At 39.7% G+C, this 27,521-nt stretch overlaps 1 protein-coding gene across 1 annotated transcript in view; it reads right to left on the bottom strand.

Moving 5' to 3' along the window:
• Window positions 1-27,521, bottom strand: part of TkR86C (Tachykinin-like receptor at 86C) — a 471,986-nt gene that overhangs the window by 363,314 nt on the left and 81,151 nt on the right. The window lies entirely within an intron of this gene.

Here is a 27,521-nt window from a genome sequence, read left to right as displayed (position 1 = left end):
TTCCCTTCCGGTTCGACAGACGACCGGCTTCGTCAGAAGGAAGCGCCTGTGCATCGGAACCGTCTCCACAAACCGCTATAGCAGCCCGGTAAAACCAACCCGCCATCGCACTACGGCCGACGTTCGGTCAGCCTCGCTTTGTCCGCCATTGTCGGAATTGTACCGCAATTTCACCGAGCGGTGGTACCGCCATCTAGCCGACAAGATCGGCCTTTAAGGATCTTTCCGGAACCACAGCGAGCGCTCGCTGGTCTGCAGTCATCGTAGTCGCCATCTTCATCAAGGGTATGTGCCAAGAAAATCGAACACAACACCACACAATCCACACTATCGGTAATTGGAGAAATACAGTGTTTAAATTGATCCGCGTTGTGTTTCAGTTTAATTGAAAGCTTGAGTGCCTTTTCATCCGCGTAGCCCCTCCAGTTTGCCCAGTAGTGCGCCGACTCTGAGACACAGTTCAAGGAGTCTCGTGCTGCTGAGTTGTTGTTGGGCAGAATATTAGTTTCATGTTTGTGGACGGCAAGCTTGTTTTTAATGGAAAGGGTGGACTTTCTGTTGATAAGTGGATAGAGCGTCCCAATCAAGATGTTGCACTTGATGGATGATTCGTCCACTTGGGAACGGAACAGCAACTTGCTATCAAGGGTGAGAACATGGTAGATGACTTCATTGGACCACTCTATGGGAGTATTATCAAGGTGAACTTTTAAGTTGCCAGGCGGGACAAGCCGAGGTGAATAGGAGTGCGAAAATAGTATGGTATGTGATTTAGCTGCATTGATACAAATTTTCCAGCTTTTGAAATAGTCGGACAGAACATCCAGGCCAGATTGGAGAACATCCAGACCTCGTCAGAGCACGGATCACTCGACCCTTATATATGATGGCAGTGTCATCCGCAAACATTGACAAAATACCACCACCCGGAAGGGGAGAAACATCTGACGTGAAGATGTTGAAGAGAATAGGACCAAGCAGACTACCCTGGGGAACCCCAGCATCAACGTTGAACGTATCAGATGGTGAATTGTATAAGAAGACCTGGAATGATCTGCCTGACAAGTAGTTTTTAATGATACCGATAGTGCAGGCTCGTGGGACTCACCATGGCCAAGGTTATGTGAGTTCACACAGTGTTGACCAAGAGCATTGGCCTTTTCAACTGGGGTTATGAGTAAGGATGGATCCGAATTCTGATGAGGAAGGGATAAGCCTCGGCTTATTTTTTTTAAATCTTTGCCATTTTCCAGAATGACTTCGCTCACTCTGAGAGAGTGAATCTTGTTTGCAAAATCGACATTTCTGAGATCCACCATCCTGGCTTGGATGATTTTGTTCAAACGGTTGCAATTGGTCTTCAGGTTAGGCAGCCCAGTACGCTGGTACTGCCTGCGAGTCGTTCGGCGGAGTGTAATAAGGTCTTTAGTGGGCCTGCCAAGGTTCGGAGTATTACTCACCTGTCTTGATACTGGAACATGTTGCCCCTGGCCCGGGAAATTGCTTCATCGATGAAGGGCAGACACCGATCGATGTCATCGGTCGTTTCCGGGTTGACGTCATAGTCGATACTGGTGTCAACGCAGTGTTGGAACTGCGACCAATCTACCCGATGGTAGTTTCGTCGCGATGCTAGGAACTTGCTGACTGAGGAACCTACTTCAGTCACCACCGGATAGTGGTCCGAGCTGAGTTCCTGATGCACGACAGGTTGCGACATGTTGCCCATGTTGCTGATGTAGATATCAATGGAGGCGTGAGCACCGGACCTACTCAACCGGGTGGGAGTGTCCGGACTTAATATGTTGTACTGCGCTTTGTTCATGATGGTGCCGTTTTGATTGCGCCAGTTGTTGCCCCAGGCTTGATGTTTGACGTTCAGGTCGCCAAAAATGATATATTTTTCTCGCCGCCTAGTCAGCTTGATGATATTTCGTCAAAGGTCCGCTGCCGACCCATTGCTATTGTTGACTTGTCTGGGGCAGTAAGCCGTAATGATGATGATGGGGCAAAGCGATGTGCCGACTTCAACCCCAATGGCTTCGATAATTTTGAGTTGGAAGTTCGGCAGCAGGTGGCAGTTGATGTTACGCCTCACAGCAACGGCTACTCCCCCTCCTCTTACACTGGTTCTGTCGAGTCTCAAGACACGAAAGTCCGATAGGTACATGTTGACTTCCGACTTTAGATGGGTTTCGGTGATGATGGCAATGTCGATTTCCTTGGCGTTAAGGAAGTCAAGCAGTTCGATATGCTTGTTCTTCTGCGAACAAGCGTTCCAATTTGCAATCTTTATAACTTCACGGTCCATACTTAGTAACAAGGGACAGGTCAGCATGAAGCTGTTCAGATTGGGTCTTGCAGATGCGCAGGATGATGATGACCTCTGCCACGAGTGTCACAAGTTCCTCCGAGGTAAATGGGGAATCGTCGATGGACTCACCTGAAACAGTACTGGCATACGATAAACCAGGGGCAGTGGAGGGACCTTGGTTTGGCTGGGCCACTGCAGCACTGAGGCGATGCTGGGCTGATTGGCGCTTGCTCCTTTGTTGGAGAATATCCAGCGGGAGTGCTAAGGGCTCGTTGATTGTTGAAGGGAAGCGGTGCTAAGTTCGGGACCAGTCGACAGGGCTGGATTGCAGGGTACTGAGCATCTGTGTTGGCCGGGGGTTGCCTGTTGCCGCCTTTTGGCGAAAATTAATGAATTCCGCTCACTTGGGGCAGTCGCGAGTGAACGCACGGTGGTTTCCACCGCATTTGGCATTTTGCACTGCGTTACATCACGGTGTTGAGTTCTGTACGACTGCAAAGAGATGGTAACCTGCAACAGATCCCGGATGTTATCCTTCAGCCCGGCAGTGTAGTGGAGCCCTTGATAAAGTGAACCAGTAATAACTGGTCCCGGTAGCTGGTGTTCGGCAAGGGTCGCCGATTCATCAGATACACTGCCTCTGGTTGTAGACCAAGCCGCTCCGGCTCAGCCTTCACAATGGCCGCCTCAAATGACGGCAAACCTCGCAAAACAACCTTCAGTGGCTTCAGCGATGGCAAATCATGGGTGTAAAAATCCACCTTGTTGAAACCTTCGATCGCCTTGTACTCCTCCAGACTGGAACACATAATTTTTGTTCCGACGCTGCAGAGCTTGAACCGAGCCTGTAGGTTGTGATCTGTCAACACAGTCCTAAGCTGGTCGACATTCTTCATCGAAGTGAAGAGTGGGGGAATCCGCTTTCTTTAGTAGAAACAGTGTCACCACCACCTCCATTGTCTTCCTCGAGCACTGAAAACTGGCTGCTTTGTAGTACACGGTTTTCAGCGTCATTCGGTCTGCGTTCGGGCCTTCTTCGTAGAGCCCCCTACTGCTGATGCGCTAGGACGCTCACATACCATCTGGTTTTTGGCGAGTTGGACCAAACTTTTCAGAGCGTGTGACAATGACGACACTTCCACGGCGCGAAACGGAAAAACGAAGTACGAAACAAACTAAAACCGAACAACTAGAGGAGGCGAGCGGGAATCCGAACTGAACTGAACAGCTTGACGGTCAAGCAGAGAATGACGACGAAATTACAATCACTCGAGTCTAAATGAAGAAAAAATTTGCAATACCAGTGCTGATCCTTTCTTCTACCTTGACAACCTTGATATTTAAACTACCTACATGAATTTGAATTTTGACATGGCAACATTCTCCTGATCAAGACAACCACCGACTTTCGAACCCAACATTTGTTTTTGATCATTTGTGGATGGATGTTCATTCGCCTATCAATATCAATATTCATTCTGATCTTGAGGGGATGATTTTGAGGATCAAATTGCGAAAAGATTTCATCATTATATACAAATATAACATTGTAGAACGTTTTGTAATGCGTTTCACACCAGGTAATATATCAGAAATCCCCATTTTACAACATTCCATGTAGTTACAAAGAAAAATCAAGGCCTAATGGCCAGCTATTATGTAAAAAAAACACATTTTTTCTACATTCAAATTTACGAAGCAGTAAATTTTACGGATGTTCCGAATCTTTCGGTGGGTCAGAGCCGATGACCAGCTTATACATGAAAAATACCTATTTTACTTCATTTGATATAGCTTCACAGGAAAATCAAGGCATAATTTGATCAAAAATACATAAAAATCCAGATTAAGGTTGATCCGGGCCTTCCGCTGGATACTCAGTATTTAGGGTCTCCCAACAGTTTCAATGTGCACTAACCATTGTTCGAGGAATTGATTAGTGGTATATCTTGTTAATTAGATATCTTTGCAAAAAAAAAAGCAAACTGGTTGGACATGAGTGTTTCCGATTTTAATGAAACATTACTCATATGTTCGTTGCTTCCAATATGGTTGCATTTTCCATATAAATATGATGTTTTTTTGCTTCAGAGCAACTTTTGAAAAAGACGTATTCAAACCAATGATTTTTTTTTAAGCAGGTTACCATCTTACACTCTTCCTAAAATTTTACGACAAAAATAAATAAAAATCGAAAGATCTGATGTTACAGGAACAAATACAGTAACCTCTTCATATTACGATAAAACGGTGGAATTGAAATCAAAATGGAATATGTAAATGCCCTAATCATTAACAATCGTCATCCGATGCGCGGTTTATGTTTTCGATCAGTTCCACACACTCCAATTTCACCGTCCACTTACTTGCATCAACGTTGCGGCATCAAACGGTAATTTAGCGGTTAATCCACACATTGAAATGTCCTGCAGCTGTTTATCCAACAATTTTGCTGCTCCAACGTGACATTCCCGATCCCATATTGTCGTACTAGTAATTATGCAAATGCACACAGAGTGAGCTATTATTTGACTTCCGGTCATCCACCTCTCACATACATACCTCCAATACATTTCTCAGCACCAGCGCAACGGTTGCTGACTGGCAAGCCATTGTGGTTTGAAATTATTAATTGGATTTCATGGTAACACGCACAAATGTACGGATTACTGCCACCATCATCACTCAATAGTGGGGGTGTGGCCTCTAGCTACTGGATCAGGATGTTTTGCGTCATTAAGCGTAGTATTGAATTAGTTCACATAATCATGACTGACTTGCCTGACTTCGAACATTTAAGGGAATTTAAATCACTTTTAAGTGTCCAAAAATGGATCATCCCCTCCGGTCCCATCACGCACTGCCATTCATCAATCACATTTTGCTTCTCCGGATTCCGCCGAAAGTGCCTTGAATTAAAAATTCCGCCACCGCCCCATGCCTCTTGTAGCCTGATTCTGTGTATACCGAATCTCTGAAAGGACTTTTATCAGCGTGATCGTAAATTTACACCAATAGAGCGCAAACAAAAGTGCCATAAGTGGTGCTCTTCACGAAGTGCTATCAATGAAACAAAAATGGAGCCAGGATATGCTCGTCGGTTCACAACCCGAATAGGAAATGCATGCAATTTCAATGTCTGCGGCAACACCGAAATCATGGAACAGTTTCTAGTGTTAAAAAAAAACTGCGGAGCTCTAGGATAAGTTTCATGGATGAACCATCCCTACGGATGCTTCGGATCTTCCGGAAGACGGTCCCATGGTCATACGGGTCCATGTTTATGTCACGACCCCAATTACTTTCTTATATCACAGTTCCAATTGTTTTCGAGAAAACCGCGAAGCTCTAGGATCAGTTACATGGATGAACCGCTTTTACGGATGTTTTTGGATCTTCCGGAGGACGGTCCTATGGCCATACGGGTCCATGTTTATGTCACGACCCCAAATTATTTCTTATATCTTAGATCAAAGTGTTTTTTAAAAAACTACGGAGCTCTAGGATCAGTTTCATGGCTTGACCAGTTTTACGTATGTTCCGGATCTTCATGGGGGACTGTTCCATGGTCCTCCGAGTACATGTTTATTTGACAACCCCAAATGCTTTCTTGTATCACAGCTTCAAGTGTTTTCGAAAAAAAAAACGCGGAGCTCTAGTATCAGTTTTATGGGTCGAGGACCTTTCCACTGTCTCCAGAATCCATATATAGGAACCATTACTGTATTATGGCTAATTATGAGCATATTGCTTATTAATAAAAATTATAGATCTTAAGCTACTTGTAAAACACATAAACACATCTTTAAAAAATGTAACGACCCTTTTAGCTTTTAAAAAAAGGTAGACGACCCTATTTTCAATCTTTTTACAATCAAAATATATGTAGTAATCTACAGATCCTAGGAATTCTCGAGGTACCCATTTATTTGAAATCCATCAAGAAATGGCTAAACTATGGCATTGCAAATTTGCCGTTACACGTTTTTCTGAGGCAGCGTGTTCGGACTGTTTAGACTGTTAGAGTCGATCAAGATATTTAAAGTTCCATGAAAGAGTTTTCTGAAGCTTTTGGTGCATCCTTGAAGTTATAAGAGCTTCTTTAAAAATCTATGAATTTCTAGAATTTATCAAAAGTTCCCGCAATTTTCCATAAACATCATCATCATCATCATCATCATTATCATCATCATCACTTCTCTGAAATTCTCGAAGTTGGTCTCTGGTCTCTGATCTTCCCGGAAGATCTCTAGACCTAACTTCCCGGAGGTTTTTGGAATGTATTTAAAGTTTCCACAACTTTCCTAAGGTTCTCAGAAACTTCTTTGAAGTTTTCAACATCCCTGAAGGTCTCTCGATATTCTTAAATTTCTTAAAACTTCTTAAAAGTTTTTACAATTCTTCCTGAAGCGCCTTGAAGATCCCGAAATTATTGAATTGAAACTCCTCATATTAACTGTTTATGAAACTTCCTCGAAGCTACTATTTTTTTTGAAAACCACCCCGAAGCTCTTATTATTCTTCTGATGATGTACCTGGAATTGCCCTGAAATTGCTAAAACTGCCTGAAAGATTTCTAAAATTCCTAAAGTTCTCTGCTATTCCGTGAATGTCTTGAAGTTTCTGTAATGTTTCCGAATGTTTGTCTTAAGTTTTCTGATACTCTCTGGCACATCGTTAATGTTTGGAATATCTTGAAGGCCCAAGCAACATATCTTTAGCTGCTTGGCTATATTCAAAATTTATTAAGGTTTTATTGCAGCTGCAACCATTACCTACAGCTTTATGACGGTCATATGCAATGCAAGTCATGGAACATTCCTATAGCTGTCTACAAAACCCCTATAAAGCTTATAAAAAAAACCAACTGATGCTTGTGCTATTTTCACTTATGAAAGGTTTAATGATTGCCTTGAAGTATTAAAAAAAAACAATATGAATTACCCTTATAAAACCCAAAAATAAATCCTTTTATTGCTATATAAGTAAGCGCAATAAAACTAGTTGGCCATGAAACAGTTATTTTAAAACAATTATAAGCATCCAGTTGCAACTTGTCAGAAGTGTAAATAAGCGGTTAGAGCGCAAAGAAAATCAACAAAATTGCATGAGCACGTTTATTTTAAATCACGCATAACTTTTCATAAAGGTTAATGCACCATTCAAAACTTTTCCAAATGTTTGTAAAATTCATCGGTTGCACCCGTAAAATAGGAACATACATTTGCCCTCAAATAAAAACATGAATTGCTCTTGTAAAAAGAAAATAGCGCTCGAAATAAAATCATGCATTATGCTTTTCTGTTCTACTTTTATCCAATGTAAGCATTGGACATTTTAAGAAATTGTGCTTGGTGTTTTTCTTCCCTGCTGTCCCCTGTCGCCATATAATTCAAGATATTTCAATAAAATAATGGCTAAATTAGAGATCCGAAATGATTTCCAGTGTGCATTGGTATGAATTTATTTTTGAGATCTATTTTCTGTAAAATTAAGATGATTCCATCAAATTCATTTGATTTCGGAAACAATCTTTTTTGTTAACTTGAACTATTTTGGAGGCGCATTTATTTAACGCTCATATTATCCCAATATACACGATAAAATTTCAAGCGCATATGTTTCGGAACTTCTAAAAAGTCATATATTTTCATTAATATTTTCACTTATGTCGCCATGAAACAAAATTGATTGCATGGTGATCTTGACACAAACACTCAAACCTATTTATCGCTAAAGATTTCCATATGAAAAAAAAACTTTCAGCAGAACATAACAACAACAAGCTAATTTATGGCGGTTGCTTTGAAGCAAATAAAAATATTACAATATTACTCTTAAAGAGGCTATGAGAACCTTTTGTAGAGTATGGGGCTTTCTTACAAAAGGTTTTAAGATAGCTTTAATGTGATTCTAAAACATGCTTTATATATCTTATCAAGAGTGGTCCACTAAGCTGGAAGACGATCTTATAGCGGTTATCAAAAGTTTGAGCTGGAGCTATTAATTTTATTGACGGTTTTATAAAATTGATCTCAAAAACCACTAATAGAGTGCGATAAAACAAGAAATGCTACTTGGGGTTCTTACTATTTTACTAAAATGTAACGGAACCGTCTTCAATTTCTCGAAATTTACTTCGCAGATGTTCCTGCAATATTCCTGATATTCATGGAACTGCACGGAAGTTCTCGGAACTACCTCAAAGTTTACCTAACGTTTCTTATGACCGTTATACTCAAATGAAGTTTATGTAAAACTCATGCAATTTTCCTGAATATAATGGAATTGCCCTGAAGCTTTTGATATTCAGTACAATTCCCAAAATTTGCGTTAAATCTATGGAACTGAACTACTACACTGAAGTTCCCGAGACTTTCTCCAATTTTTTGGAATCCCCTTGAAAATCGCAGAACTTCTTGAAGCTCCCGCAATTTTCCAGACATTCATGGTACTGCCAACTTCTTTGAAGTTTTCTGGACATTGTTCTAGGAATATGTGAAATATTTTACTATTTTTTTTTTTAAGTTAATCGTTAAGTTAAGTTCTCAGAACTTTTTTGAAGTTTTCGCAACTTTCCTAAAGTTCGAAAAAAAATTCGGGCATTCTGCCCTGATGCTCTCAGAACTTTCCTAACGCTCTCTGCCCTTTCCTAAAGATCTTTAAAGTTACCTGAAGTTTTCTGGAGTTTCTTGAAGTTCTTGTAAAGTACCAGAAATTGTTTCCAAGTTCTTTGATCTTCAGCTTGCTTCATCTTAGATCACGAATTTTTCGTGAAGCTCATGGAACTGCCTTGATGCTCTCAGCACTTACCCGTAAAGATCTCTAAATATCCTTTCAAGTTCTGCACTTTCATGATTAAATTAGTGATGGTGACGATTGGCACTGGAAGAAATTGTTTGTTTTAACGGCTTTCTCAGTCATGAATTCACTGTTACGATTCCAATTTAATCTACCATGGGCCATGGGTTTTTTTAATGGAAAAATTTCTCTGTCGACGATCACGAGAAAGCCATTAAAACAAGCAAGTTCTGAACTTTCATGCAGTTCCCGGAACCTGGCTGATAGTTTTGAAACTTCTCTGAATATTTCAAATATTACCTAAAGTTCTTGAAATATCCTTGAAGCTTTCCTGAAGATTTATAAATTGCAACAATGAGCTCTGAAGTTCCCTGACTTTTTTTTAGATTTCTTTGTATTATTATCAAGTGCTTGTTTTTATCACTAAGGCCGGAGCAAAATTTCTTCATACATCCTTAATTCATTTGGAGCATGTGAGCTGACTGATGCAACATTTGAACTTTTTCGCTCCACAGTACTCAAACTATTGCAAATTGGGTTCTGATTAGCCTCCCAAAATTGGAATTCATTTAGTGTGAAACTGACTTGGCACAAACCATTTGAAAAATATATGGAAAGTACTATGTGAAACCCAATTGTTTTGTTCATATCTATCGAACAATGTAGACTGACAAATATAGCTGAGATTGTAGACAATTTCCTGAGCTACACTTTACGATAAAATTTAAAGAACAAAAGTCATTAATTATTCAAGACGATGGTGTCTTATGACCATGGCCTGTCTACCTCGTACAACTTGATGAAGTACGATACCTGGTTGTATTAAATTTACCATTGTATGAAGGGCCAAAAACGAAGGTTGGACCCATCAGCAGAGACAGGTACGCATGATCCACGGGAGCAAGAAGAATCTCCTTCCAATGATAAAAATGTTCCAACGCGATACAGAACAAGCCATCATACGTTGTTAACATTTCGTGAATTGAAGGTGTGCTCTTCTCCCCACTCATTGGGACATCCAATGCACACTGGGCAAAAAGTGACAAAACCGCGACTAAATTGAATATCTCGGCTGCCAAACGGTTTCAGTAAAAATGTTATACATATTCTCAAAGAAAATAACTCTCTTGAATCGATTGGTGGTGGTCTCATTGGCCGGAGACTTTTGCGTACCGAGATAGAGGGCCGGGATCAACCCGAGTTCCCGGTAATGTAGGAAATGCCACTATCTATCGACATAATTTTAGACTTTACTTAACGTATATTACTGGAAATTGATAGTACTAAGTATATATGGTGTAAAGACACCATATACGCCCTCAGGAAAACTCTACTGGCCTAAAGGAGGATCCGGAACGACCGATAAAGTGGTCACATTATAAAAAATGTCCTAGAACCTTGCGATTTTTTTCTATGTTGTTCAGAATCAAGAGATCAAAGCGTATTTAACTTGGAATACATATTTTGGAATATGATGGCCTTATCCTGGTTCACCGGATAATCTGGATTGACCGATAAAGTGGCCACATTATAAAAATTCCAAAATATGTATTCCAAGTTAAATACGCTTTGATATCTTGATTCTGAACAATATAGAATAAACCGCAAGCATGGAGGACATGTTTTATAACGTGGTCACTTTATCGGTCAATCCAGATTATCCGGAGAACCAGAATATGGCCACTATACCCCAAAATATAGTTTCCACATTAAATACGCTATGATCTCTTGATTCTGAACAACATTGAAAAAATCGCAAGGTTCTAGCACAATTTTTATAATGTGTCACGGTTTGTCGCGGTTTTGTCATTTTTTGCCCACTGTGCAATGAGTGGGGAGAAGAGCCCATCTTCAATTCACGAAATGTTAACAACAGGGAGTTGTCGATTCCACTCTCCCCATTCAAATCGCTTCAAGCAGGTGGTCCCATCCCTACCCAATGAATCGATATGTTCATTTGAAAATTTGTGAAATATAAGAATGTAATACTACACATGATTTTCTGCTCACTGCTCAGTAAGCAGAAACGATTCCTCCAGGGTAATCAAGCATCTCAAAATCACAACACTCCACGACAAAAAAAGTTAAGTTTTCGCTTGGTATGTAATGAACAACATAACGGGTGTTCAATAAAAATGAGAATGCTAGTAAACAAAAAAGTTTATTTCAACGAATTCAGAATTTTTTATTAAAAACATAATGTTTATTCTTCGAAAAAACGTCAATGAATATTGGAGAAGGGGCTCTGGTCAGCAGTATGACGCAACTTAGTCACGATGCTCTCACAAGAGCGCTGGAAGGCACTGACATCATTCTCATTTTTTTTATTGAACACCCGTTAGATATATATATAATATATAATTCATACACTCAAAAAATTTGTCACATAAAATTCACTGGAAAAAACACGTAACCTTCAGATATTAAAAATTGTCTGTAAAGTACAAAACGTTAATAAAATTTATTACAAATCGAATAAAAAGCAATTTAATACGCTTTGAAACTCAGATGAATATATATAAGTTCCAAATGAATTTCATGTAAGATAATTTCACTTAGATTCTACATGAATTTATAGTGTGAAAATTTCTGAGTGGTGATGGCACAAACAAAACCTAACATGGCGTCCAAACGGTGCATTGCTCACGAGTTGTTGCTGCATTCATAAATACCATTGGATTTGTTGAATTTTCTGATAAGTATGATGTATTATTTTTGTCATGATACACCATGTATTTATGGTATGTTTTTAGAACGAGGAATGGCCGGACGAGGAATGATCTCACCCGAAAAATTGGCAGAAGAAGTGCAGCTGGCCGGAAGTTGCTGAAATACATAAGACATCCCTAATAAACTGGTTATGGTTATTTTGCTTAACGACGTGTTTAGGTATCATCCAAACCATTTATGGAATAGTTCTATTTTTTGGGTTATCGTTCGTTTATGGTTTTTTTTTTAAGAGGAATGTATTATCAGCTCTCTGAACAATTCAATTTTATTATCTCGATAAATAATTTTAAAATTCCTAACAATGGATGATGCTACGAAAAAACTTACTAAAATTTAAGTGCAAACATAATAAAATTTACTTAGAAAGTACCATAAAATCTATGTTGTTTTCTAGTGGATTGGGCAAAGATCTTTTCACTTTGAGTAATATTCACTTAGATGCTACATGAAAATATAGTGAAATTTATTTCCAAATCCTATACTACCTATTAGAGTTGTATGTGGATTGAAATTAGAACTTTCAAACCAATCCACATATGAAAAAGGTAAAATTTACGTGAAAAACTAGGTGGAAAAAATCTATATATGTTTTCATGTAACATCTAAGTGAAACAATTTCTGAGTGTATATTTTGGGTGGTTGAGGGTTAATTTTAAATATACGAATGGTACTGCCAACGGATGACGATGAAGGCAAACTTGGAACTTACCATGTGTCAAGGATATAACTTCATGTCCACCATCTGTCAATGTCTGCAAAAATATCGAATAGCAACTACCTGTGTTGTGATACTTCCTTCAACACAAACAATTCAGTACCAACATTTCAAAGGGGCGTAATTGCTTTTGTAAACAATGACTTTAGCCGTCAATTTCTCGCGAATGAAATCTTACCTCTCCAAAATTACAATGCTAGCTGCTAGAGGAAACATTCTTCTACCTGCTGGTATCATTATTTTTCTAAAGCCATTGTTTACAAATGCAATTACGCCCCTTTGAAATGTTGGCACTGAATTGTTTGCGTTGCCATGGTCATCTGGGAAGAGGCTCGCTTCTTAAGTTGCACATATCTGCATCTTTAAATCACATTTTGAATTCTATAAAACTACAAATGGGTTGTTCCTAGTTCAATAAGTTCAAATTTTGGAATTTGGAATCGTTTGAGCAGTGTGAACCGAAAATTTAAATTTTTACATCAGTCTAGTGAGCATTCGTAATGCGGCCTAAATGAAATCAAACTGTTTGTATCTGATGAGTGCATAGCATTTGTTACAGCACATTTGTAGGCGGTATTTTTTTAAAGGTGTGTTTTTGAGTTTGTTACATTTTAATTTCACATTTAAGGGCGCTGATTTGATCTGACATACAGAATATATCTCATGGTGTATGCTTGCAGCGCAATTTTGTTCATACAACCGCACAATAATAAATGAACGTCAGCTATTATAATAGAAGCGCATGAATATCGATATTTCTGCACCCATTTGGATAAACGAAATGGTTTTGGAGCTAATTACTCATGCAGTAATCATGAGTAACCACCATGACCAGATTAACACTAGTGGATGTCTTCAGATTGTAACACTTCAATCCAAACCCACGTAAACAAGCTCCCTGAACAGTCAAAACTGTGTTGATTATGTCATTATGCAATGATCTATAGCCTATGGACCTGTCCTTAAACCACAGAGACATGAAGAGTGGAGAAGTGCGATTATCTACGCACTTTGTATACGTTTTTTTCGTTGAAAAAGTTTATTCGGGATATCCTACACTTATCCCGGTACATACTCACCTACTCTCAAATAAAAGAGTGAGAGAAAATATTGATTGAATTTCAACACACACTCGCGGACGCACTTGACGGTTGTTCAGGAACAAAAAATCAACACTTCGGCCGTTTGGCCTAGCATGACCGTGCGGGGTGTGTTGATCTAGCGCTCAGAAAGATATTTGCCATTGATTATTTTTCAGAAACGGCTGCTTTCACAATTCTATTTACATCCATTGTTGCTATTGTAGTTGTTCCGTTGCGCGGAATTGATGTTATCTCGCCGAGAAGGGAAATTTTATTTAGGATTCAGACACAATTCGTTGGAACGCGAGCTTTAATCAATGTTAGTAGCAAGTCGAGCTCGGATGGTGGGAGGATGAAAGCAAAATGCCTACATACTGAGCAAATGGTATTTTAGTGAAAGCTCTTTCAAGCACTGTCGGATGCTGCGCGGTAAATAATTAACGATTCAAGGAAATTGTGTGAATTCACATTTTGATTAACCTTTTTTACACAGACAAACAGACATAGAGCATTGTGTACTTTTCACTGTACAACATCGTTACTAAAACACTACCGCCATCTGTTGATTATACCGTATGCGTGATAATGTTTGCACCATCGTACAAATAAAGTTCCCGTTTCACCTGTGCATACAATGCCTTGGTTTTCTTTGCATGCACGTAACCTACACAGATAGAACTTATACTTTTTGGCTAATTTCTATTGCTGATTATTCATAAAATGTATAAGTCAACTAATAAGCAGACGCCTTGCAAAAAGTTAATGAAGATCGTGTGGCAAATGAAATGTATAAGCGGTCACACATACCTTTTATGCATTCTTATAGAACCTATGTGGTTTGTCTTATGGAATGTATAAGGCTGATGTTTTGGCAAAAATACATAAGTGAAACACATGCATAAAATAATTGATTTTCGTTTCGTGTATAGCTCATACCGTAGTAGGCTGTGTATAAAAGAAAATGATTTACTTAGTTTGACAGTTGCACCATGACGAAGTGGCAGCGTATTCGTGATTTGTCCACGCGCAAATGTCGCAAAAAGACGAAGTCGAGGGCACGGAACAAAACTCACATGATTACCAACCGCATCCGGGAGCTACTAGTCGAACGATGCAAGAAAATCTTGAACTTCCTTAAGCGAAACAATCCGGTAATCCTGTTCCGTGTATCTGACCAAGCATCCTGCTAGCGTTATGGTGTTTAGATTGGTGGCTTCCGATGGCAAAAAAAATGGACCCGGTGTTCATTCCAGAAGGCGACAAGGTCAACACGGAGGTCTACATAGGAATTTTAAGTTAGTATGTTTTTCCGTGGATCAAAGAACAGTACGGTCCGAAGCCAAATGTTGTATTTCAACAAGATGGGGCTCCGTGCCACACCTCGAACCGCACTCAGAACTGGTTGCAGGAACATCTTCCGTTCTGGGCGAAGGATATGTGGCCGCCATCCAGCCCCGATCTTAATCCGCTGGATTACTCAGGTCGTAATTGCAGCAAGTGGAAACTCGATCGATGATTAACATAGTTTAAGACTCTGAGAAACATCTCCTCTTTGAATAAATAAAAAAAATCGAAAACATTGACATTGCTCAATGGTGCGAACATTATCACGCATACGGTACAATACGCTCAACAGATGGCGATAATGTGACATTACAACCTAACAAACATTTAAATGGACAGTAAAATGCGTGTTCGATGCAAAAAATAAAAGTGTTGTCTGTTTGTTTGTTGTATTAGGGTGGTCGATATAACCCACTTTTATGGAAAACCGGTATTTCGTTACTATTGAAGCCGGTATCTAAATTCGCAGCTGATATATATTGCGCATTTCACACCAAACTGGACAAATACGCGAGTTTTCACTCATTAAAGATTGTGATAAAAGTGCATGTTTCGGTCAAATCGTGTTAGTGTCTTTGGAGCACTTCTTGCTAGCATGATAAGAAATAAGTGCACCGAAGACACCAAGACGATTAAATGGAAACTCGAACTTTTATCACACTTTTAGTGTGAAAACGCGCGTATTTGTCCAGTTTGGTGTGAATTGCACACTATATATCAACTGCAAATTTAAAACCCAAGATGGTGGCCATCAGGTTTAGCAAAAAATAAACTGTCAAATACCCCACAATATGGGTATTATTCGAACGGGGACAACGTGTACAAGTCGAATGTCAATGTCTGCCACCATTTTGGAACCCAAGGTGGAGGCCATCCTAGGGGTAGGTCACTCCGCACACCAATCTTGGGTCATCTTTTTTGTCAATGTGCCGCAAGTATGCCGATTGTGCCGGTCATAGAGCAAGCTGCGAATGTTAGTAAAATACCCATCCCGGCAACCCGGTATTTCTGACATCTTGAATGTTTTGGTTTGAAATCGCAAGGATAAATCAGATTGAGGATGACGCGGGAAGTGGCGGGTGTGCGAAATTTCGGTGATTTGTGATCCATAGAGTAATAAAAGTCCTGTGTTTTAGAGTTTTATAATGCCCTCAAAGGTTGACCAGAAGCCTAGATTTTCGGCCGGAAAGAGTTGGAATCGGTGGGGAGAATTGTTGGAGACCGACTATAGACGGTGACAAATAAACTTATTTAGTTTGTTTAGTTACAATTAAGGGTACTAATGGGGTCTGATTAACTGCCTCTTTCTGTTAAGCCCACTCTAGAACCTACATTTCGTATTTAAATCTATAAGAGAACTGCTGGTCTGAGTTCCTTTGATGTATTCAATTAGAAGATGTTCCTGAACATACAGTCAAACAGCACGTAATGTTCTGAACAACTTGAATGACAGTTGTTCAGCAGTCCTCCCATTTTATTAACAACAATCTAATGCCTACGAGATTGTGCCGAATGTATGCCAAAAATGTGCCCAAGCTGTGTAGAATATAATTGCGGCACAATGTGCTGAGTGACTTACCCCTTGAGGCCATCAGATAATAAAAAAAATAAAAATACCCTGCAATGTGAGTATTTTCATAACGGGGACTTTATTATTTAGTAAGGATTTTGTTTTATTCCAAAATGACGGCAAAAACACCCATATTGTAGGGTATTTGACAGTATTTTTTATTAACACCAATGGCCCCCATCAGTGTTCGCAAAATCATCAATCAAATGATATTTTTCCACTCTCATAGGTTCTCAATATCACGCGTGATATTCGAGCAAAATATCATGCTTGATATTGATTTTACAAGCTCCTTTGATATTGAGAGACTATTCACAACGTCCAAAAATCAAGCTGAGAGTTGGCTCGACACAAAAATGATTCCGTTGCACGTCGTTTTCTTCGAAAGAGAAAGTATAGTTTGCTATCTGTTTTTAGTCTACACCGATGGTAGACACGAAGTGACTGCTGCCACCCGTTATGGAAGTTTCGGTCGCGTTCGGGTGTAAAGCAAAAATCTTGAAACTCAATCTCACCACAGTTTGCTGAGATTTTCAGCTGGTGAGTTTTGTTAGCTTGATATTCCGGGCTGCGATATCACAGCTTGCAAAATCAACCACAGTTGTTTGTTTGTTGATTTTTGTCTACGAAAATCCAGCGTGACCTTGGGCATTGGTGAGATTTGATTTTTTGATATTTTCCCAACACTGGCCACCATCTTGGGTTTAAAATTAGCGGCGGACATAGATTTTTACCTCTACAAGTCGTCTCTAAACTGAACATACCCATATTTTGGGATTCGGCAGTTTTTTTTTTTTTTTTTTTTCATAAACCGATAGCCACGATCTTGAATTCCAAAATGCCATCAAATATCGATTTTTAGATCTCTATACGTCGTCTCCGTTCCGGAAATACCCATATGGCCGCCATCTTGTATTCTTGTATTCAAAAATGGCATCCAATATCAATTGTAGACTTCCACACGTCGTCCACTTTCTGAAAACACTCATATTGTTGGGTATTTAACAGAATTTATAAAACCGATGGCCGCCATCATGGATTTCAAAATTGGCGTCCAACTTCGATTTTGGCCTCTACATGTCACCCCTGTATTTGTACTCACATTGCACAGCAACATCCTATATGGACAGGTTTTCCAGACTTAGCATATTCGGGAATTTGCATTCTCACTAGTGTCACGTAGTGACAGGTATGCAGTAGTATGATCACCATCCCAAAGGATTTGGTCACCTAAACAACTTAGCTGAAGATAATAACCTTCTATATGGCCAGGATTTTGAGATACAGCCTATTCAGAAAGTTCATGTGCACACTAGCACCACTTAGTGAGAGAGTTATGAAATAGTATTACCACCGTCCGAAAGGACTTGGTTACCTAACAACTTTGCTCAAGACAGAAACTTTCTATATGGTAATGATCACGAGCTATACAGCACCCCTCATAAGTAATATAAAACCATTTTCAGTGGGTCGTCGTGCGGCATTCTTACGACGTGCCCAGCCCACCGTAGTCACCCATTTTTTGTAATGTGGACGATGGATGGTTCTACCTGCAGCTGGTGCAATTCGTGGTTCATTCGCCTCCTCCACGTTCCGTCATCCATCTGTACTCCACCGTAGATGGTACGCAACACCTTCCGTTCGAAAACACCACGAACATAGTCCAGGTCTCGTGGCCGTAGAGGACCACCGGTCTAATCAGCGTCTTGTAGATAGTCAACTTCGTGTGGTGGCGAATTTTATTCGACCGGAGCGTCCTCCGGAGTCCAAAGTAGGCACGATTCTCTGGCATAATGCGTCTTTCGGCGGTCACCAGTGAGCCAAAATACACGTATCAATTAATCTGAACTCGGGGTGGGATGCTTACATTGTCTTCCCTAGAACCTCTTCCTTTCATGTATTTTATCTTCGATGCGTTGATGGCAAATCCAATCCGCTTAGCTTCAGTCTTCAGTCTGATGTACGTTTCCTCCATCGTCTCAAAGTTCCGTGCCATAATGTCGATGTCATCGGCGAAGCCAATAAGCTGGATGGACTTTCTGAAGATCGTGCCACTTGTGTTTATCCCAGTCCCTCCCCATGGACATGGAGGTTGACGGTACTGAAGCAAAGGGTTATGTTATTTCTTTATATTTGCAACGATGATGATTTCCTATAGTGACACATATCACCTTCTTAATGCTTCAGCATGCCTCAAACGATTAATTCTTGGTTGTTAATAGAACTTCCTTGATGAAATCGGCTGCTTCATGCAGACTGAGCAATTCTGATTATAGTATCAGATTTGTTCTGTATACAGAGGAACTGGGAGGGCTTATTAGAAACTTCTCACCAATAAAGTAATGATCTTCTAGTTAATTTTGCATATAATTTTATTAATATTTTATTTTATTTAAGCATATTATTTTTGATACAGTCAATTTGCATTAGCATATGATACAAGAGATTTAATATTACTTGCTCGTTTTCGCGTAAAATAATCAATATTTATTTTACTTGTAATTACCTTTGAAAGTTTTTTCAAGTTTTTTTTTTGTTATCTGAAAATTTACCCAGTTTGGTTAGAAGTTTCGAAGCTAACGCATTTCCACAGGCCTAATAGAAAGATAGGCAGAAAAAGTGTATCATGAAGAATGGTTGCATGCAGGGTTGCTTCCACTCGCTTGCTATAGATGAGTGATTTTCGGAGTTTTGAATTCGTTAGATGTTGTAATGGAGATTTGTGCTGTTGGATGCGGGAGGAGATTGGAGGGCGGGTGTTTGACGCATAGAGCCTGTCAATTTCGCTCTCAGAGTGTCGCGATTCGTAGAATCGTTGATTGTGACTGCAAGTGGATCTGGCGGGTTTTGTGTGTCGGACGCTTGCTTTTTGGCCTCTTCTTGTGTCTAACAAGTGCAGAGTATCATTATAGCATCTAATTGTTTTGAGATTCCTAGTTGCGTGAAATATATTTGTGAAAATATCTTTTTTGAGATTTTAGTTGTCACGTTTTGTATGTAGTTTATGTTTTATTTCTTTCATGTAATTATCGTAAATAATAGTTATTCAATAATAGATAGTTCATCCATATATTCGTACCTTGACACGAAGCGCTGTGGATTATGAGATGCTCGATGACCCTGGAGGGATCGATTTTGCTTACTGAGCAGAAAATCATGGACTTAACTCCAAGCTCTTCCACAGCACAATAAATCACCACCATCATTTGTATATTTGATATTGAACATTAACCTCGGAAACTATTTGCATATCAAGCGAAAACGTAGTCCTGTATTGTCGCGAAGCGTTATGGTTCTGAGATGCTCGATGACCCTGGAGGGATCGTTTTTGCTTACTGAGCAGAAAATCATGGGTTTAATCCCAAGCTCTCCGTCATGACTCTTAAAATTCATGATCACTAAACAACATGAATATGTTCTTTCGATAGCCGGCTATCGAGAGATTAAATAAACAACAAATAAACAATACATACTTTTGGTTGCATCGCCAACTTGAGGTGAATCCTAACCGAATACCCTACCCAACCCTCCAACTCCGTAGCACTTATGAGGGTGTCGCTAAGTCGGTGGCCTCTCGTTAAGTAAGTACTACATCAACATTTCCTTCCCTATCCCTAGTTATGGTAAAGATGGGCGTGGCCGGGAATAGCGACAGTCATGCTTCTGTTACTCTTGTTTAGATTGGAACCAATGTTTACTCCTCAGCATTATTCCTGAAAGTAGTCTAACTGAGAATTTCAGAAGAGACGTGAGTGTCGCTAGTATCCAATCTACGAAGTATATCATAACAACGCTAACGCTAACGCTAACGCTAACGCTAACGCTAACGTGCCACTTGTGTCTATCCCAGCTCTTCTGATCACACCTTCTAACGCGATGTTGAATAGCAGACACGAAATTCATCCACAGCTATTAAGCGCCTCAATTAATTCCAATAAGTTATTATCATCGCATGATGACATTTCCCTCGATAACATTTTAGCGCTAATTGCATCCGCCTATAAACATCACAAACGGGCAGCTCAAACCGGATTCGTGTTATTCCTCAGCAGCTAGGACATTTTGGCCGAATCAATTTTCACCCTTCTGACTCTTCCGCTTCTGCTTCCGCAAACTTGTGTTACGGTGACGGCTTGCGAGGGAAATATTTCGATGCGAATATTAAAATTGAAAATAAATAACTTTTTTCATTAAGCACTGAGGAGTAGCAGTAGCAGCTTTGCCAGATCGGCCTTTGATGTGCTTTTTAATGTGCAGCTGTAGACTGGCACAACAAATGATTGGACTTTGGATTCTTTTACAATAGAAATTATAAGCTTTTGCAGTCCTTATTGTTTATAATAAAAAATATTTAAGCTTAGAAACCTCTCGATGCAGATCTGTGGAAGCGCTACAAGAACACTTAGTTTAGGACAGGTGTCTTAGTTCACGAATCAGTCTAAGCCTCTGTTGAATTAAAAAATAATCCATAAATTTCTCTTTCACAACCGTCCAACACATTTTCCGATCATAACACGATGAACAAGTATTAATACCTATCAAGAAACAACAAACAAGAAGTCAACATGATCTAAGCAAAGCAGGTCCGTGCCATGCTGTGGCTGTAGGTTTATTTGCAACCTGATGTGAGAGGAAGACATAGTAAACGGTAAACAAATGGGGTGGTGCTGTGTTTGTATAGTTGCTGAGTCAATAGCAAACCCGACCAATAGCATCGTACTCAGTAGGCGGTGAAACAACCAAACGTAATCATTGGCTTGAAACGCAAATTTATCGAGAATCAAAACACACCCACGCACACTAACAACGCTATTCGATAACATAAGATCTCGTCCTCTGCATCGAAACGTTGACGATGATAAACCTGTAATAAGCCCTTTATCTTGAAGACTGAAAACCCTGTTATTTTTTTTTATTATTATTATTAATTTATTTAATAAGGCTCAACCGAATTAACTTTACAGAGCTGAGGATTCTTGTTCACTATATGTACAATACATCTTAAAACTATAGTCAAAAGGTACAACACAATAAACATTTTATCTTCCGCTATCCAATAAGCCTCCTCCACTAGAACGGGAGCCTCTTCCAGTGGTTTCATTGTATGGCATATTCGCCAACGCGGGTCAGAGCGCTTCCATTGCAGCAATGGACGCAAAACGTGGTCAGCACTCACACATTCATCACGAAACGGTTGCTTTGCAAAGTCGACGACGCATCGACTGAAAGAACTGCTGATGCAGAACAATGAGGAAGACCACACAATGGTTGCTGCCGAGTAAACAGACGATCGCGTGACACACATTGAGAGTGGTCTGCTTCTGTCGACAGCCGAGTGAACCCAGACTGAAAACCCTGAACTGAATTGATGAATCTACGTTACGGTCGGCCAGCAGAAGGAAATGATGTGAAAATGATAATGACGTTTTGCTAGCTGTCAAATCGTATGGAATATTTTTTAGTACATCATCACTTTTGAGGTTTTGGATTCCAAACCTAGGTGTCGCATGCACTGGTGTAGTTTCGCGTAGATTCATCAATTGGCGTCTTGCAGTGAAACTTTTCCAAGCTTTTGTCACCTACATTTCGAAGTGAGAACTACTAAAAGGAGGATAGTTTCCAAATTCTCCAAGTAAAACAGACGATTTTTGGGGCAAATCGGTACATAAAGAAAAACTAATAATTTCCGGTGGAAACTTTTGCTTGAATCGTGCAATAGAACGTGTTTGCAAACTAACTGTTATTATTTCGGTATGGATCGGAGATGTTTTCATGGAAAATTATGCATAACAAGTTTGCACCCACAGGTAGAGGTTTCCTCCTGTGCAGCTGCATTTTTCGGAAAATGGTGAGTATGTGCAATTTACACTAGGATGAAAGTGGAAATTAAGTGAATTTACTTAGAAAAGATTGTATCATGCGGGTGATAATGGAGAAATGGTTGAATATTCAATAATATGTTCATTTTGGCCTTTTTAGGTAAACATATTGATACTCAAAATTTTCGACGGAAAACGCAACGTAACTTGATTTACTCAACACGCACCATACTATAAAATGGTGCTCGATGGTTTATAAAGTGATAACACGATGACAAATCATCTTTATTTTGAGTAATTGAGCAATTTACTTCTGTTTACATCATATGTACGATGCAGCATTGATAGAGCTGTGAAATAAAATGAATATATCTTATGAAAGTTCATCTGGAAAAGTCAAAGATGCACATCAGTCTGATCGTGAAAACAATTTCTTTTTCAATTCAAATGTTATATTGGAAGGATTTTACGCAGGCTTGATGAAAATTATGATTTAATGCTAATTTTCACGAATTTTATATGCAGTCTGTCAACATTATCATCATCATGCAGTGGCGACATCTGCGTCGAGCTTTTACGGCAATCTCCCAATTAAATTTACTAATTCGCCGTTTAATTGCCATTTTAAGCTGCTTACACGGTAACTCGCAACAACACAAAATTGAGTCGAACATGCTCATTTCAGCGGGAAGTATGGCTACTTAAAAGTGAGTAGGCGTACTTTTACTCACTTTTGAGGAAACGACGTTCTCGCGCAGAGTAAGTCAAACTCTGTGATAGTTTTAGCCGAGAAGTGTGTTTTTATTTGTTTTGCTAAAATAGAAATTACCTGCTCCAGATGCATTAATTGGAGCTGATGACGGCTGAATACCATCTCTGCATGCAATTCCTATTAACCTTACCCACAAAGTCACTTTGAATCGAAAATCGTCAAGTGACGATTAAGCTGTCAACCATCACTTTCAATTGAAAGTCAATCTGTCTTCTCTTCGAGCAGATTCCCGTCAACATCAACAGAACCACTTTCGATCAGTTTTCATGCTGTTTGTTTTGGCATAGCTCGAGTTCATTTCTTCTTTCATTGTCAAATGAACTTATTTTTGCATTGAAGCGAAGCGATCCAAATTCCATTCAGTTTTTATGACTTTTGTTGATTATTCGCTCGGTTCATTTAAGCGTGTGCGTACGTGCACGTGGTTGTAAAATTTATCATTACCCATCAGTATGAGTATGTTTTTAATCGGGGTGACGTCTAGTGATCGAAAATTGATATGCGACGCCGTTTATAAATCCAAGATGGTGGATTCCAGTTTGAGGAAAAGTGGGAAATGCTGTCAAATACGTGATGTCTGCACGGTTAGAAAAAAGTACCCAAAATTAAGTTCTTTTCACTCATCTCGGCACTATAGTGCAGGAACTCAAAAGTAGGTAAAGCGGGTCAAAGTAATTTTCATTTACTTGTGTGCAGATCGTTTGGAATTTTCCACTGGCTTTTTAACCAAAAGTAAGTTAGTTGTACCCAACAGTAGGTAAATATGATTATACTCAACGTTGGGTTCCCACACTTTACCACCCCTGTTGGGTGGTTTTGCTCCTCCGTTTTTGACAACATTAGAAGGAGAAAAGGAGACAAACTAAAGGGTGATACGGTCAAAATTTGGTCAATATCAACTTGACGTATTTCTTTCAATTTTGCATTTAAAAAACCTGAACACCCCTCATTTTGAAGGTGTGTGTGTGTAGAATGTTGCTCCTATTTTGATTTTGGAATTCACTCTTCAGTTGTCAAAATGCCGTCCAAGCAAGAAGAGCAGCGTATCAAAATTTTGCTCACGCATCGCGAAAATCCGAGCTACTCGCACGCAAAGTTGGCAAAATCGCTAAAAGTTGCCAAATCAACCGTTACAAATGTAATTAAAGTGTTTGGGGAACGTTTGTCGACAGCCAGGAAGTCTGGATCGGGGGGAAATCGAAAACCGGAAGCCGCTGAGACGACAAAGAGAGTTGCCGGTAGTTTCAAGCGAAACCCTAACCACTCTCTCCGAGATGCCGCAAATAAGCTGGGTGTATCGTCTACAACCGTGCATCGAGCCAAAAAACGAGCCGGACTATCGACTTACAAGAAGGTAGTGACTCCAAATCGCGATGATAAACAAAATACGACGGCCAAAGCGCGATCCCGGAGGCTGTACACGACGATGATGACGAAGTTTGACTGCGTGGTAATGGACGATGAAACCTACGTCAAAGCCGACTACAAGCAGCTTCCGGGACAGGAGTTTTATACGGCAAAAGGAAGGGGAAAGGTAGCAGATGTTTTCAAGCACATGAAACTGTCAAAGTTCGCAAAGAAATATCTGGTTTGGCAAGCCATCTGTACCTGTGGCTTGAAAAGCAGCATTTTCATAGCTTCCGGGACTGTCAACCAAGAAATTTACGTGAAAGAGTGTTTGAATAAACGTCTGCTGCCTTTCCTGAAGAAACACGGTTGTTCCGTACTGTTTTGGCCGGATTTGGCATCTTGCCATTACGGTAAAAAGGCCATGGAGTGGTACGCCGCCAACAACGTGCAGGTGGTTCCCAAGGACAAGAACCCTCCCAACACGCCAGAGCTCCGCCCAAATGAGAAACACTGGGCTATTGTCAAGCGGAACCTAAAGAAGACCAAAAAAACTGCCAAGGGCGAGCAGCAGTTCAAGGCAAACTGGCTTTCTGCGGCGAAGAAGGTGGACAAGGTGGCTGTACAAAATCTGATGGCAGGGGTCAAGCGTAAGGCCCGGCAATTCGGATTTGGAAAAGCGGAAGCCTAACTGAATATTTTTCCTGAATTTTATACTAATTGAACTTGAAAAAGAAATTTAATTTGATTTTTTAAATAAACGATTTCACCGATTTACACGCGTTTTCCCTTGACCAAATTTTGACCGTATCACCCTTTAGTCAAAAGTAGATAAAAGTGAACTGGCCGTTGGGTACTTTTTTCTTACCGTGTAGAATCTGAAAACAGGGTTACCAAAACTACAGATAATTCTGTATTTCTACAAATTTTTCAGAGCTTTTAAAATCAAGAATCTGTATTCACAGATCACAGGTTTTTAGGATTTAAAAAAAAAATAAATTTGAGATGTTCAAAAACAAAACATTATTTTCACTTATTTTACCCACTCCGGTGGCAGAAACGTCATCCACGAACATTTCGCTTGAAGCCAAAGTTGTTGGTTCTTTGGTTCGAATATATGCCAATCTAAGACAGGATGCAAACATTGAGTAATTATGCTCCGTCCACATAAATGTTTGATTTGTTGCGCGGAAAAATATTCGTCATAAAGGTTCAACAAGCACGTACACGTAGGAATTAAATATTTAATATAATAATTTTAAAAATAAGCTAGCTAATCATGAAAAATTCAAGTTTAATGAATGATTATTCACATAAGATTTTTTAACGCATACGTATCGTCAATGCAAATATAAACATAGCATAAAAACTGCAGGATGCAGTGCTGACACCACCAATGGTGGTGGCTTCAGCAACCCTCCTTCTTGGCAGAGGATTGATTTCACATCACCAACTTATATATCTAAGCATGCTTTTTTGCAGAATTAAAAAGGAGAATGAGAACTGTCAGAGGTATTCTTTTTTGCAAACCATAAACAATTTATGATACAGCTATCCCCCGAAGAATGCATTACTCACTGAGTTGCACCCACCGCTTTTTCTCGGCGGGGTTTAAACCAGTCGATCTGATTTTTTGCATGTGAGTAGGGTCAATGGAGAACTTGTCACTAGCAGAAAATCAGAGCGCTTGGTTGAAAACCCACCGAGACAAAGCGGTGGGTGCAACTCAGTGGGTAATGCGTTCTTCGGGGGAAAGCTGTATATATATTGTTATCAATTTTTTGTCTCTATCAGAAAAATGGCCCAATCACTTTTCAAATGAAATTTTTAAATTATCATCACAGATTTTCTGGACAAAAACTAGGATGAAAAGATTTTTTTGCGCAAAAACACAGATTTTCTTTTGGCAACCCGGGATGAAAATCGATATCCAACGCCATTTTGAAATCGAAGATGGCAGCTTCCGATTTACGAAAAAGTGGAAATACTGTCAAATACACATAAATATTGGTATTTATGTAATCGGTATGAAGTCTACAGATCGAAAATTGATATGCGGCGCCAATTTTAAATCCAAGATGGCGGCTTCCGATTTCAGAACAAGTGGGAAATATTGTCAAATACCCATCAATATAGGTATTTTTGGAATCGTGATGGCATCTAGAGGCTGGAAATCGATATCCGACGCCATTTTGAAATCCATGATGGCGGCCTCCGGTTTATAACCCGTTCACATTACAGTCTATATCACGTAATATAGGCTGTCTTGCAATGAGCACTCATACGTAGGATTTCCAGTGAAAACTAGATGTATGTGTGCTTATTGTAAGACACCGTATATCACGTGATATACGCTGTAATGTGAACGGGGTATTAAGAAAAAGTTGTAAATTCTATCAAATACTCATACAAACGGTTTTTTTTAGAAACAAGGAAGTCGGAAATCGATATCCGACGCCGAAAATTGATGTCACGCCGTCTTTAAACCCAAGATGGCGGCTTTGGTTCAGAAAAACTTTGTAATACTGTCCAATACCGATCAATGTGGGTTTTTTGAAACCGGGCTGACATCTAGAAGCCAGAAATAGATGTGTGACGTCATCTTGAAATTCAAGTGGGTAGCTTCCAATTTCAGAAGAAGTGTCAAATAGCCTACAAATGGCATCATATATCGAGTTTCAGCATCTACGCGTCCGTTCCGAAAATACCCAGATCATAGGGTATTTGACACTTTTGTGAAACCCGATTGCCGCCATATTGGATTCCAAAATGGCATCGGATATTGATTTTTGGTATCTAAACGTTGTACCCATTCTGAAAATACTAATATTGTAGGGTATTTAGGGTAGTGATGTTTGATATCGATTTTCGGCATCTACGCGTTGTCCCTGTTCTGAAAATAACCATATTGTAAGGTATTTGACACCTTTCCTGAAAGCCTATGACCGCCATATTGGATTCCAACATATCGTCGAATATCGATTTTCCGCACCTTCGTGTCGTCCCCATTCCGAAAATACTCATATT

Source organism: Ochlerotatus camptorhynchus, unplaced genomic scaffold (assembly GCF_037179485.1).
Source record: "Ochlerotatus camptorhynchus isolate MF236.1 unplaced genomic scaffold, CSIRO-AGI_Acam_v1.1 ptg000010l, whole genome shotgun sequence".
NCBI lineage: Eukaryota > Metazoa > Arthropoda > Insecta > Diptera > Culicidae > Ochlerotatus > Ochlerotatus camptorhynchus.
The sequence above is the reverse complement of the archived record's forward strand: the minus strand, read 5'-3'. Positions and strand labels throughout refer to the sequence as shown.